The sequence below is a fragment of the Cervus elaphus genome, chromosome 9 (genome assembly GCF_910594005.1).
Source record: "Cervus elaphus chromosome 9, mCerEla1.1, whole genome shotgun sequence".
In the NCBI taxonomy this organism is placed as follows: Eukaryota; Metazoa; Chordata; class Mammalia; order Artiodactyla; family Cervidae; genus Cervus; species Cervus elaphus.
In genome coordinates, this window is record NC_057823.1 from 69,040,345 (window position 1) to 69,054,196 (window position 13,852).

Genomic DNA, 13,852 nt, shown 5'->3' on the forward strand with positions numbered 1-13,852 from the left:
TTTCTAAGTGTCAGAAGTGCCCTGAGATTGAATGGACTTCCTTAGGTGCAATAGTGAGTTCACCGTCACTGAAGGTATTCAAGTGGACTTGTGACACTCCAAGTCTACATGTCACTACTACAGCAGTGACACTACAGAGGTTAAGCCATGAGACAGAGAAAGTGTGGTCTCTAAACTAACTTCCCCTTGTGAACCTAAAGCAGGACGGATCAGTGACACCAGGGCGATAGATGGATTTGAGAAAAATTCTAAGACTTATTTTGATGATTCACGTGTCATTACACACATCGTCAGTCCTAAGAAAAAGGGGCACATCATAGTGTGAAAAGACCATCTTCATCCTCTCTTCCATTGAGGACCTCTTTACCTTCTCCAACATCGTCTAGCCTGTAAAGAGAGAAGAGAGCCTGCTGGTGAGACCACCAAGACCGGCAACCAGTGGATGCTGCTAAATTACAAAATGATTAACCAGGGGCTGTTTGAGTCAAAATGGCTCAGAGTCCATCCAGTCCAAGCCTCTTCTTTCACAGATGGCAAAACTGAGGCCACAAGAGATAAAAGGCTTTTTGCCTATCTATTATAATAAGGAGATTTAAAGTTCTTGTGTTAGCAAAACATAAAACCATTATCTAAATGTGTTTGTTCACCAGGAGGATCTCCAAGTATGACTTTGAAAAGTTACCTTGCTAACCCTCAATTTCCCTACTTATTAATATTTACTTATTTATAGATATTGTAATATTGATGCAATTATTAAGAGAAAGGAAGTTCTTAATAACAGTTTACACAAAATCCTCTCATTTCTTTTCCAAAAAAGTTATGTAACAGGACAGATATGTAAAATCACTTTCCAGAGACTCTTCAAACTGTTTTTTTTAAAAAGACAAAGCAAAAAACTAGTCCTGTGGCCTAATTTGGTAGAGGAATTAAATCCCAGGAATGAAACTGTTTATGGTTTTTTCATTTTCCGTGCTGCCAATGCTCCTTCAATGAACTCCGGTTTAACAATGACCTTTTGAAGTGAGTCACCCAGAGTTGAGCAAATAATGGGGAGCATGGCATATCACTTTCCTTCTTTTGTGTGTCATACTTCTGTTAATGCAAGCTGCTAATATATTTGCATATTGGACAAACACCACAGTGTTATCCAAGGCAGAGGTTAATGTAAGCTGAATCCCCACAACTGTTTTACCTCTAAGGCCATATCTCTCCAACTCTATATTTAATCAGAATGCAAGCCCAAGGCATTCAGCCACTGAATAGTATCTGATCATTTGCAACAGCTTGTCCAGTCATCACAACAATAAGCCATGCAAGGTGAATTACCTGGTGTGTTCTGGAAACAATCGGCTTTCACGAATTTCCCTGAAAAGACAAGGCCGTGTTAGAAGCAGAGTAGCTGAACTTAATGAACAAAATGTTGGGGAAGCACAGGGCAACCTCTGCTATGAAGAGCAGAGGTGGTCCGAAGGTGGAAACTTAGGAACCGGACTTGGCAGAGAAAGCCACTCCTTTCCCAGATCAGATGATTACTTCTTTTGCCCCCTCATTACTGCCCACCAATTACAAGATTGTTCCATCATTACAGACAATGGTTTTAAGTTCCTTATTTTTGGCCATGCAGCATGGCTTATGGGATCTTAGTTCCCCGACCAGGGTTTGAACCTGTGCACCTGCACTGGAAGTTCAGAGTCTTAACCGCTGGATCATCAGGGAATTCCCTAAGCGGATTTATGCTTAAGTTACTTAAATTCAGTTACCCACTTGGGTTTTAAAACACTGCCTTAGGACATATACCCAGAATTTCCCAAACTGTAACATGACTTTGTATGACGGTTAATGGCAAATGTCCACTAAGCTGCAAATTTCCTTTCTGAATGTTCACTAGGGATAGGTGTAGAGACACATAAGTTTCACTATTGTTGCTCAAACAGGTTGAGATGATTATTGCTAGTCAGAGATCCTCACTTACTACTAGCTTCTATTATTACTACTAGCTTCTATTAATGACTATAGAGAAATTTTTTCCCCCATTTTTCCAGGACCATTTTATGTGCCTGTACTTTGCATGAAAATGATAAACCCTGATTCATGACTTCCTTAAGCGTTGCTTTAAAACTTTTTTTTTTTTTGAAGATGGGGGAGGGCAGATACAAGGTTGTGGACCAGCTGGAGAATCTAATGACAATCATGGACCCTACCCCCTGAAAAATACAGATGTGACCATTTAAAGGGGTTTACTGGTTCCCTGGAGTCTTCTCTCTGAGTCTTAGGTTAGGAAGTTTTACTTTAAGCGAACAAAGACAAGACTCGGATGACTCACAGCAATGAGGGCAATGATAGAAGTGGGACTCTAAGGAATGGGGTGGGAGAGAGCAGACAGGGGCAGGAAGTAAAATCCATCCACTCTCAGATCCTCCTGAAGTTTCCAAAGCTCTGAAAGGCTTCACCCCACCTGGTCCTGCCCTCCTTACCTCGAAGAAAAAACGCCAGAAGCAGTGCCAACAGCACGAATCCCAGGGAGGGAGCAATGATCATGAGCAGCTCATTGTTGCTGGTCATTCTCAGCTGGTGAGACACAGGGAGGCGCATTAGCCACTCACTTCCCAACATCATCCTCCCTGTTTGCCATCACCAGCACGCCTGCCAGTGGTGTCCCCCTCTCCCTGCAGCCCACCACATTTTGCCCAACGCATCTCAACAAAGCCAGCCTTACAAGTTAAACTTAAAAAAAAAAATCTTGGAGTATCTGAAACATTTCACCCAGAGCCCCCCAATTTTCCTAACTCTTCAGCATCAGGCAGACTGCTGTGAGCTGTGCTCTCCACTGTTAAGTCACTTTGCTGGCCATCGCCTAAATCCTTTCAGTTCAACCTACCCTGTTCAGTTCTTCTCCTGGCTGACTTAGACTTCTAGAGGTAACCAGTAAAGGAGAAAGTGGAACTCAATTTCAAATTTTCTGCAGCAGTGACTCCCAAAGTATAGCCAGTGGATCCCTCCATGAGATCAAAATGATTTTCAGGACACATTATTTGCTATTTTTACTGTCATTCTTTCATGAGACCTGCATTCCAGTTTTCCAGAGGTTGAGATGTGAAGGTGTTGAGGCTCTGATGATGTAATATGAAAGCAGACATGAGATCCTCTATCCCTTAGTGAGCCAGACATTAATAAAACTTGCAAAAATGAAACAATGCCACTTTCCTCACTAATAGTTTTTTCATTCAGGAAAAAGTAGGTTATTTGTGTTTGTTTTCTTGGCCACGCCACACAGCATGTGGGATCTTAGTTCCCTAACCAAGGATCAAACTTACACCCCCTGCATTGGAAGCACAGTGTCTTTATGCCTGGACCACCAGGGAAGTCCTGGGAAACGTCCTTATTTTTCATAAAATATTATTTGCGTTAACATATTTGTTATCCCTTTTAATGAATTCATAGTTTTTAATTTCTCAGTTCTAATTTTTAGGAATATAAAGGGGTCCTGACACCAAATAGTCTGAGAAGCACCGCTCTATGGGCAGCATCCAGTTCCCTGGGGGCTACACCAGGTCCCATTGGCCAGGCCAGCCTGCATCCCTTCAACTGCCAGTCCCTTCTCTTACAAGGCAGTAAAGGCAGAGCAGTCGCCTCTCTTTGAGGAGAGAGAAAGGGAAGAAGGAAGCAGGGGTGAGACCTTCACTTTTCCTTTATAGGCTGTTTATACTGCCTGAAGGATTCCCGTGAAGCAGTTTGAGTCACTTCTGTGATAATAAAAATGAATGACGGATAAGCTCAGGGAATAAGAGGAAAGCTGGAGACCGGTGTTGATGCTGTAGGATGTCCCTAATCCCGGGCCACCAGAGGGGCCGCAGAATGGTTTCGACGTTTATATATATATATTTCTTTTTTTCTTTTCAAAGCATCTGTACATCTAGAATTGATGATATCAATGTCATTTCTGCCAAGAGTGTCTACAGATTCCTTCACTATTTCATAACAGTTGTAATGCATTTTGCCCTTGGACAGATATGCGTCCCCTAATCCATTTCTGCAAACGTTTATTGTGGATTTTATAACTCTATACTTCATATACTTCATAAACATATACTTCAAAATACTTCAGAGTGTACAAATTTTTACCTGTTCTGGTTCGATTTCATTTTGCACAAGAAATGATGTCTCAGGTGCTGAGGAGAAAGAGAAAATAATGCTTATATTTCCTATGGGAGAATAAAATGCTACATCCTGAAACATTTTAGTTGATATGCTTAATCTTTTAATCCTGGTTTTCCTTTTTTGCATAATTTATTTATCCATTTTTGTTTTGATATGTTTCTATCTAAAGTTCATCTGCTGTCTAATATTATCCCCCAGGAGCATCTCCATTTTATAGATGGGTAGAGTGAGTCATTAGGCCACCAGGCAATTGAATTTAATTTTTCTTTAACCACCAGTAGTATATTCAGGACTTTTATCCTGAAGGAAAAATTTTCGGTCTATCGGTTAACAAATTTTTATTAAGCATTTATAATAGGCCATGCACTATTCCAGCCGTACTGTTGGCCTTCTCAATGGAATTTACAACTTAGTTGTTGTTTAGTTGCTAAGTCTTGTCTGGCTCTTTTGTGATCCTAGGGACTGCAGCCCGCTAGGCTCCTCTGTTCATGGGAATTCCCAGTCAAGAATACTGGAGTGGGTTGCCATTTCCTTCTCCAAGGGATCTTCCTGACCTAGGGATCGAACCGTTGTGTCCTGCATTGGCAGGTGGATTTTTTACCTTTGAGCCATCAGTAAAGGCTCTTTAGTAAGTCCCTTACAAGTTAGTACAGACAACCAAATCTAAACAAATACTGTGAATAGCTGGAAAAGTAATTGTGCAAAACTCTGGGCAGAAATCGTATAAGATATCAGAGGAATATATCATAAGGATGGCTGACCTGTTCTCGAGGGTCACATTGTTGAGAATGTGAAATTTAAGCTGAGACATGGAATCATTTATTTGTAACATAGTTGAGTTCAACCAGGAAAACAGAATTTACCAAGGGCTAAGCATGGTGCTGGGCATTATAAGAATGCAGAGATGAATATGGCATGACCCCACCCGCATGAAATTTACAGCACATTAGAGAAGGGTTGTTGTTGTTCCGTAGCTAAGCCGTGTCCAATCTTTGTGACCCCATGGACTGCAGCACCCCAGGCGTCCCTGTCCTTCACTATCTCCTGGAAGAGATAAGTCTCAGATAAATCAAAGCTGAGTTAGTCTCAGAACTGAAATGAGTCTCAGATAACTTGAAGTTTATTCCTGCTCATGACACTGGGCCATTGCCTGACCCAGTGTCAGCAGATTGGGAAGAGTAGATGTGCAAGGCAGGGGGAGAAGGTGAGGAGCTCAAACTTAGAGTCACTGATGGAAGGTACCCCAAGGACAATGCAAACACAATTTGCATAATAAGCAGCTGACGGAGTTGAATCAGAATCAAACTGGGGAAGAAGTTGGAGCTGGAGATCCTGCTCTGGGAGTCATCAGGACCTCAGAGTGTACAAGAAGCCCAGGGCTGCGTGTCCAGAAAGAGGAAGTCAGAGGAGGAGGAGAAGAAGGAATAGGAGGCAGGCAGAGAGCAGGAGTGACAGCAGTGTCCCAGGGCAGGGAGAACGTCCGCAGGGGTGCAAAGGCACCTGTGCGGGAAAACTTCCCAGAGGAGCAGAATACAGAGCCACACACAGAGGAGGCCCGAATGTAACAAATATCCAGGCTAGGCATTCTTGAAGTTGATCACTGTTTCCCCCAAGCTTCCTCGCACTCAAGGCAAAAGGAGAAATGTGACAGATTTTGTAAGGTTTATAATTTCATACAAGAGAGCATGTTTCAAGGGAAAGTGACTTGTAGAATGCCTAGGAGCAGAAAACTAGGAGGGGGGAAATTCAGCATGTTTTTATATCCTGCAATTTAGTTAATGCTGTTTTTCTCCTAGTTATTATTCCCTAGAGCTGGAAATTGCAGGTAAATATTCAAAATTCCTACCCTGGTCTGACAGAATCCTGTTGTGTTACAATCATTTGTGATGGGTAAGCCCGAAACTGAAACCATCAAAGAGAGAAGTCAGCCTGGGTTGGTTTTGTAGGAGCTAATCTGTATTTTAAACTGGAGTCTTCTCAAGGGAGACAAACACTGCTGAGTGATACCAAACAGTACTTTCTCTTCTTCTCTTTCTCCTTTTCCTTCCCCTCTTTCTTCTGAAAACGCCAGAAACTCGAAAGGAAGTCCTCGTAGGACTGCAGCGTTATACACCAAAAAACAACAAGAAATACACTTGGATGGTTGGCTTTTCTTCCTCGTGAACAGCAGCGATGCTAACGGCAGGGGTGGGAGTCAGGTGCAGACTACTGTTTCTTGTCTTCTGGGTTCTGCTGGCTTTACACTCTCAAGGCCCTGAATCCTGCCACAAGCCCATTCAGGCAAAGACAGGGGCCTCCCAGAACTTTGTGAAGCCTGGATTGGAGAATTTTGAGCATTAATTTACTAGCATGTGAGATGAGTGCAATTGTGCGGTAGTTTGAACATTCTTTGGCCTTACCTTTCTTTGGGATTGGAATGAAAACTGACCTTTTCCAGTCCTGTGGCCACTGCTGAGTTCTCCAAATTTGCTGACCTATTGAGTGCAGCACTTTCACAGCATCATCTTTTAGGATTTGAAATAACTCAACTGGAATTCCATCACCTCCACTAGCTTTGTTCATAGTGATACTTCCTAAGGCCCACCTGACTTCACATTCCAGGATGTCCAGCGGTGAGTGTGAGTGATCACACCTTTGTGATTATCTGTGTCGTGAAGTTCTGTACCGTGGAAGTGAGAAAAGATTTAAGAGACTAGATCTGATAGACAGAATGCCTGATGAACTATGGATGGAGGTTTGTGACATTGTACAGGAGTAGGGAGCAAGACCATCCCCAAGAAAAACAAATGCAAAAAAGCAAAATGGCTGTCTGAGGAGGCCTTACAAATAGCTGTGAAATGAAGAGAAGCGAAAAGCAAAGGAGAAAAGGAAAGATATACCCATTTGAATGCAGAGTTCCAAAGAATAGCCAGGAGAGATAAGAAAGCCTCCCTCAGTGATCAGTGCAAAGAAATAGAGGAAAACAATAGAATGGGAAAGACTAGAGATCTCTTCAAGAAAAGTAGAGATAGCATAGGAACATTTCATGCAAAGATGGGCTCAATAAAGGACAGAAATGGTATGGACCTAACAGCAGCAGAAGATATTAAGAAAAGGTGGCAAGAATACACAGAACTGTACAAAAAGATCTTCACGACCCAGAACTGATTCTACTTGTCTTTTTTCTTCCTTCCGTTCTTTCTCTCCCTCCCCTTCTCCCCCTCTGTCTCTCTCTATTCTTCCTCTGTCCCTCCCTTCCTCCTGAAACCTTCTTAATACTCTATCTTGGAACTTTCACTGAGTCACTAGCTCCAATAATTATGGGGACTTACCAGAGCTCCCACCATCTTTCAACCTCTGATTCTGAGGTAAGATTTTCAGAAAAGAATCATGAGAAAGCTTGAAGACTTAGGCATTTTTGCTCCCTCGATAGGGGCTGGATTAATTTAAATAACTTTATAGCACTGAATTGGCTAAACCCATTATACTATGAGTAGTGACCTAAGGTCCATGAACCCTAAGCCAATTTTTATATGTAAATTTTATTCCTTTGGTCTTTAAAATCATCATCTTAGAATACAACATTTGCAGTTTTTCACCTAGATTCTAAAAATTTCTTAAAATCATTGGCAAAAAAATTTGAAGTAAACATAGAAAAGTAAAAAGACAACTATAAAAATAGCTCCAAATCCCAGCACTCAGCACAAATACTTCTTTTTAAATGCACTTATCATACTTTTCTCTCATCCAGAATCAGAACGTGTCCTCCCCAGGACCTCTCAGAGAAGAACAGAGGCGATTTCATAGACACTGCCTTGCTCACATCCAAGGGTACGTGGATGTGGTTCTCTTTCTTTCCTCTCCCCTTGGATTGAGGGGAAACACTGAACAGAGTGTCACCGAGTCAGATGACTAGGGATGACTGTTGGGTCCTGTGAGCCATGAAGCCCTCCTGGGACACACTGGTGTCAAGACAGTGTCTGTGGCTTATTCCTCCTTGTGGATTTTAGAGAGTGAGGGAGACCATTGACTTGATTCATTTGTGCAGTTCTCCATGGTAGATCATCTCTAGAATATTTGCCTGTCCACTCTAGGCTGGGTGGAGCTCGGCTGTCTCATCCCATTTCCAAATGCCCTGGTCTTCTTCCTTGAAGCCCCAGAGGGTGAACTCACTAGACCCCTGGACTCTGATAGTAGAAGGAGCGTTCTTTCATTCATTTGTCCTTTCCTCCCTCTAGCCAGACTTTTTTAGGTGTTTACTAGGGTCCAGGGGCAGAGAATATCCTGAAAATAATTTAAATCCTTGGAGGTGCTAGAGGGGACTGCCTGGGTTTGATTATCAGCTGCTACTACTTTCCCCTAGGGGTCTCTGGCCTCTGTTGTGTAACCTCACGCATATGAAATTTAGATGAGTGCCTGGCTAGCTAGTAGACATACAAAAGGTAGTTGTTACCTTAGTGAAGCTTATATTCAGGAAGAGGAAAACAGACTTCCATGAGGTAAGTAAATGAATGCTTGTGAGAGTAGAATGTAGGGGGACAGTGAAGTAGAATGGTTCATGTGTGTGTTCTGATGTCCACTGCATGATGTCTCTTCTCTGCTGTGTGACTTTGGCAAAGTTCCTTAATCTCTCTGGGCCTTGGCTTCCTCACTGGTCAAATGGGAATAATGAAACCCCAGTCCTTATCTCTTTCTGGGGATTAAATGAGACCGTGCATGTAGATCACATAGAACACTGTCTGCCATGTACTAAATAAAAGGTTTACTCAGTAAACCTTTGCTCTTTTTTTTTTTTTTTTTTATGACAGAAGTCAGTTTAGGGCAACTGTGGGGCCCCCCAGATAGGAATACAGCCATTTACTTAAGTTTGCTTTCTCCTTTCCTTTTTTCCCCCAGTGTCTAAAGTTTGGGTTCTTCAGTTGAAATCCCAAACTTTGATGCAGGAAGTGAATGACTTGGTGACTTCTGAGTCAGGAGATAGGGGAACTGTGCTGCTGTGAGGGATTTGCCTTTGGCCATGGGAATAGTCTGTCACCTGCCTGCTTGTCTAGGATTCTGCTCTTTGGGTAGCACTGTGGTCACAGCCTACATCCTCCTGCAAGCTGGGATAAGAGTGAAACAGGCTAAGAGCATCAGCGCTGGCTCCTTCCCTTCTCTGCCTCATTTCTGAAACCAGTCTGGGGATCTAAAGCTAGGACTGCTAGTAGGAAAAACCCACATTTATCTTTCAAAATGTTACTAATTTATTTTAAATTATACAGACAGTTCAAAAATATATTTTCGTTAGAGATTAATTTTTTAAAATGTAGAAATAGCATGCTCTTTGACTCCCTGTCTTTAATCCCAGTTCCTCTCCAGATTAATGATTGATATTAGTTGAAGGTGATGACTGTTCAGATCTTTTCCTAGTCCCTGATGTATGGAATTATGGAAATATACAGCATTATGTGTAAAGTTCTGAAATATACTTTCAGCCTTCTGCATGTTTACTCACCTAACATTATACATTGGACCACTTTCTTTATTGGTCCATGTAGAGCTCCATCACTATGTTAAATTGTTGTGTAGTCTTTTGTACTTCCCTGGTGGCTCAGAAATAAGGAATCCGCATGCAATGCAGGAAACACAGGAGACACAGGTTCGATCCCTGGGTCAGGAAGCTCCCTTGGAGGAGGAAATGGGTTGCCATTTCTAGTATTCTTGCTGGGAAAAATCCCATGGATAGAGGATCCTGGCAGGCTACAGTCCAAGGGGTCGCAAAGAGTCAGACAGGACTGAGCGACTGGGCAGCCATGCTGCCTCACCCAGGCCATTTTTTTTTTATATGAATACTTATAGTATCCATTGCCCATTGAAGGGCACTTAGTTGTTCCAAAGCTTCATTCTTAAATAATCTGCACTGAGCATCCTTGTAGGTATCTCTTTAAGTGATTAAGTAAGTGTCTTTCCAGCTAGGGCATTGACCAAGAAGGAGAAATGCTAGATTCAAAGAAATGTGTGTGCTTTTAAATTTAATATCTTTTATAAAATTTTTCTCCTGATAATTTCATTTCACTTGATAAATCCTGGGAGAGAGAACACTTGTGACCATACCCATAGGTGGCACTGTTGAAGAGGAGATCTCTTGGTCCCTTTGTGACATCTACTCAACCAGGGTTTACTGAGCACAGATCATGTGCTGGTGTGGGGTCAACTGTTCTCATGGGCCATGTCATCAATCCCTCTTATCAATGCTTCTGTCTCTCTTTGACATAGCTTTCTCAAGGCTGCAAAGCCTTGATTGCCAGATCCAGGAAGTCTAGCTCTGATTCCATACTTTTAGATATTTTTTTATTTTGCCTTATCTTCTAGTCTGAAATAAAATATCCTATTTTTGTCATTGACCTTCCTTTTCCCCTATAGTATTTGTAATGAAACATTTATAATCCATACGGAGGCTTTAGGTAGGTATTAGCAGTTGTATAAGGGTTTTAACATGTATTCTCTTATTTACATCTCACAATGACCTTCTAGCCAGGTGTAAATATTATTCCCACTTTACAAGTAAAGATATGGAGGATCAAAGAGTTTATTAGAGAAGCTAACACATACTGAAGTCTGTCATTGTTTCAACATTCTACATTTTATGTGTATTAGCTCATTTGGTTTTTGACAAAATATTATGAAATAGATATCATTATCACTTACATTTTAGAATTCATGAGGGTTATACAGCTTGTCTGGTAGATGATAGACCTTGATTTCACTCATGTCTGCTCTATTCTGGTGCCATTCTGACATCAAGCCAGTGCCCCTGCCCCATCTACCCTCTGGAACCACTTATTGAATAAAACTTCATTTGCATAAAAATGCTTTCAACCTGTTGAAAGAACCTGCATGCCTCTGTGGGATTTTTGTTGCCTTGACTAAATATTCCCAATTCCTTCTTAGTTTCTTCATTTAGTTTTTGGGTGGCAAGTGGATGGTTGAAGGCCACTTTAAACATAAACACACACACACACACACACATATAATTGTGTATGCATAAAAGTCTAGAACTCTTATTAGATTCTCCAAGAATTCTGCAAAGCCCCAAATGATGAGGAACCTGATTCAAACACAGACAAACAGCAATAACAACAACACAATTTACATTCTCATAGGTTTCCTGCTGCTGCTGCTGCTGCTGCTGCTAAGTCGATTCAGTCGTGTCTGACTTTGTGCGACCCCATAGACGGCAGCCCACCAGGCTCCCCTGTCCCTGGGATTCTCCAGGCAAGAACACCAGAGTGGGTTGCCATTTCCTTCTCCAATGCATAAGAGTGAGAAGTGAAAGTGAAGTCGCTCAGTCGTGTCCGACTCTTCACAACCCCATGGACTGCAGCCTACCGGCTCCTCCGTCCATGGGATTTTCCAGGCAAGAGTACTGGAGTGGGGTGCCATTGCCTTCTCCCATAGGTTTCCTAGCCCCAGGTAAATGCAGTCTGTTAGGGGAATATGAACTGTTACACCTCAGTTAGATGGGAACTCAGATCATTCCATTGAGCCTGAGGATTAATTTCATTTCTCATTTGGTCACAGGATGTGCGAAATGGTCCCAAATTGTTTCCTACAGACTCAACATCTCTACTGAGTCAGGAGCATGAAGCCAGCATGAGGAGACCCACACGACTAAGTCATTTCCTAAACAAAATCCAGTGACCTGAGAGTAAATTCCCTGTGTTTATGCCTCAGCCTCACTTTTACTACCTCAATAATATCCCAAATCCGTTTTTGCTAGTCCTTTCCCCTCCCAGTCTTCTGGGTAGCTCTAGGTGGAGGTTAAAAGACCTCAACTGAAAAGTGTAAGTCTCAGCTCCACCATTGTATGCCTTATTTTTTCTTTTAAAATCTCAAGTTCTTGTTCTAAGCTTTTATAAATCTCTTTCCTCAAAATGTACCATGGAGATGATAGTACATGTTTCATGGGGCTGTTGACTTAGGAAATGCATGAGGACAGTGCCTGGACTCCCACCCCCTCTCCTCACTGCATCTCTGCTGCTCTTCCTACTCACACACCTTCATTCTCAGGCCAGGCCGTCTGGAGAGCAAGAGGCCACATCTACTGGATCCCAGCTGACTTGGTTCCTTCCAAGTACAGAGACATTTTTTGGTTTTATGATTTTTTTCCCCACTGTTCATCACACCAGGGGAACAGCTGATGGGTGGCAAAATTACAAACTTGGGGAAGAGACAAAAATTAAAAAAAAAAAAATCTCACGATTAGAATAAATCTGAGTTTCTGAAAGCTCCACTGACACCTTTTTACATGGCTCTACAGAACTCTGTTTTATTCCTCTCTAGGTTTTGTTCCTCCGGATGAACATATTTAATCTTCTGATGCCTCTCATTTGTTTTGTCCTGCTCACATCACTCAATAGAGAGGCTCCATTCTATGATTTAGGCTCAGACATTGTTTTTTTTGGAAAAAGAGCTGTGGTCAAGTATGCCATGCAAGGGCTTCCTGACTTGTATTATTTATTTTATAAGACATCTCAAAGATGGATCTCCTGCTCTAGGGCCCTCCCCTACTCTGAATGTGTTTGGTCTGCAGACACCATCTGAAGAAACCGTACCCAGGCTGGCAAATCCTTACCTCCGCTCTGTGGCTGCCTAGAAATGGAGATCAGAGACATGGTGTGACTTTCCCAAGATCACACAGCAAAGCAGAGGGAGAGCTGATTCATTCCTTGGTTTCAGATGGTTTAAATTTGGGCCCATAGACCCCTGGTGGTGATGTTGTCAGTAGGAAACTGATATTAAGTTGAGGCCCAGAAAAGGCCAGTGAGGTGAGAGAGGGCTTGCAGTGAGTTAGGGACCCTGATTGCTGAGACCAGAGGCCAGTTCTTCTGATCCCATGTACAGTTATTGTTTGTCCCATGACTGGCAGCAACTATCTCTCAGGAGAGCACCCTGAGGGCAGGATTTCCTATTTGTTCCTCAAGTATCAATATTCACTTTTTCTCAGCCCTGAATTGGATCTTCATGCTCATCAACAGTATGAAGTCCAAGCAGTTTTTAATGTACCCCAAATGTGCATGACTTGGCTGTAAATCCAGGAAAACTGGAAATAAAGTGAACACTGCTCTGATAATAGTCACATTTTTCTTTCCTTGATGTTCTTACAATAAGTTTTTCTTGGTCTCAGGGTTGGATGGTGGAAAAGTAGGCTTGGGGAACTTTTAGGAGCATTTATTCTCTTACCAGACCTCTCTGTTTTACAAAAACAGCCGAAGCTCCACGGTCTGAGCAAGCTGGCCTTTCCAGCAAATCAAAGGATTCTTAGAGGGAAAAGTGGTTGGAGATGAGATTTTTTTATCTTTTTCTTGGGACTTCATTTGGATACATAGAAATATGTAGCATGATACTTGGTGAATGCCTTTCAAATCTATGATTCATTAAGCATGGCTTACCTGGTTGCTTCTCTATGCAGGGACCACAACATATCAAATGAGGCAGTCTTGACCTCTGTCCATAAAGCTGTGGGATACACAGGCTGGGGTGAGCAAATAACCACTCAGTGGGCTTTGTTTGGGGGTAGAAGTATGAAGAAGTGCCCTGGGGAACCAAAGGAAGGAGAGAATGATTCTAATTGGGAAAAGAGGGCCGGGATGATTTCTCTCAAAGATCCTTGAATTGGTTCTTCATGGATGAGAACATTTCATTGAGCAGAGTGAACAGGAGGGGTAACAGTCTG

At 42.2% G+C, this 13,852-nt stretch overlaps 1 long non-coding RNA gene across 1 annotated transcript; it reads right to left on the minus strand.

Annotated features, from left to right (window-relative positions):
- Nucleotides 1–285: 285 nt before the first annotated feature.
- On the minus strand, nt 286–4,178 carry LOC122701056. The gene is made up of 4 exons (XR_006342907.1): nt 4,123–4,178; nt 2,475–2,568; nt 1,327–1,365; nt 286–387 (listed from the first exon to the last, which is right to left on the minus strand). It is a non-coding gene; the product is annotated as an uncharacterized LOC122701056 (long non-coding RNA).
- Between the last annotated feature and the right edge of the window lie 9,674 nt (nt 4,179–13,852).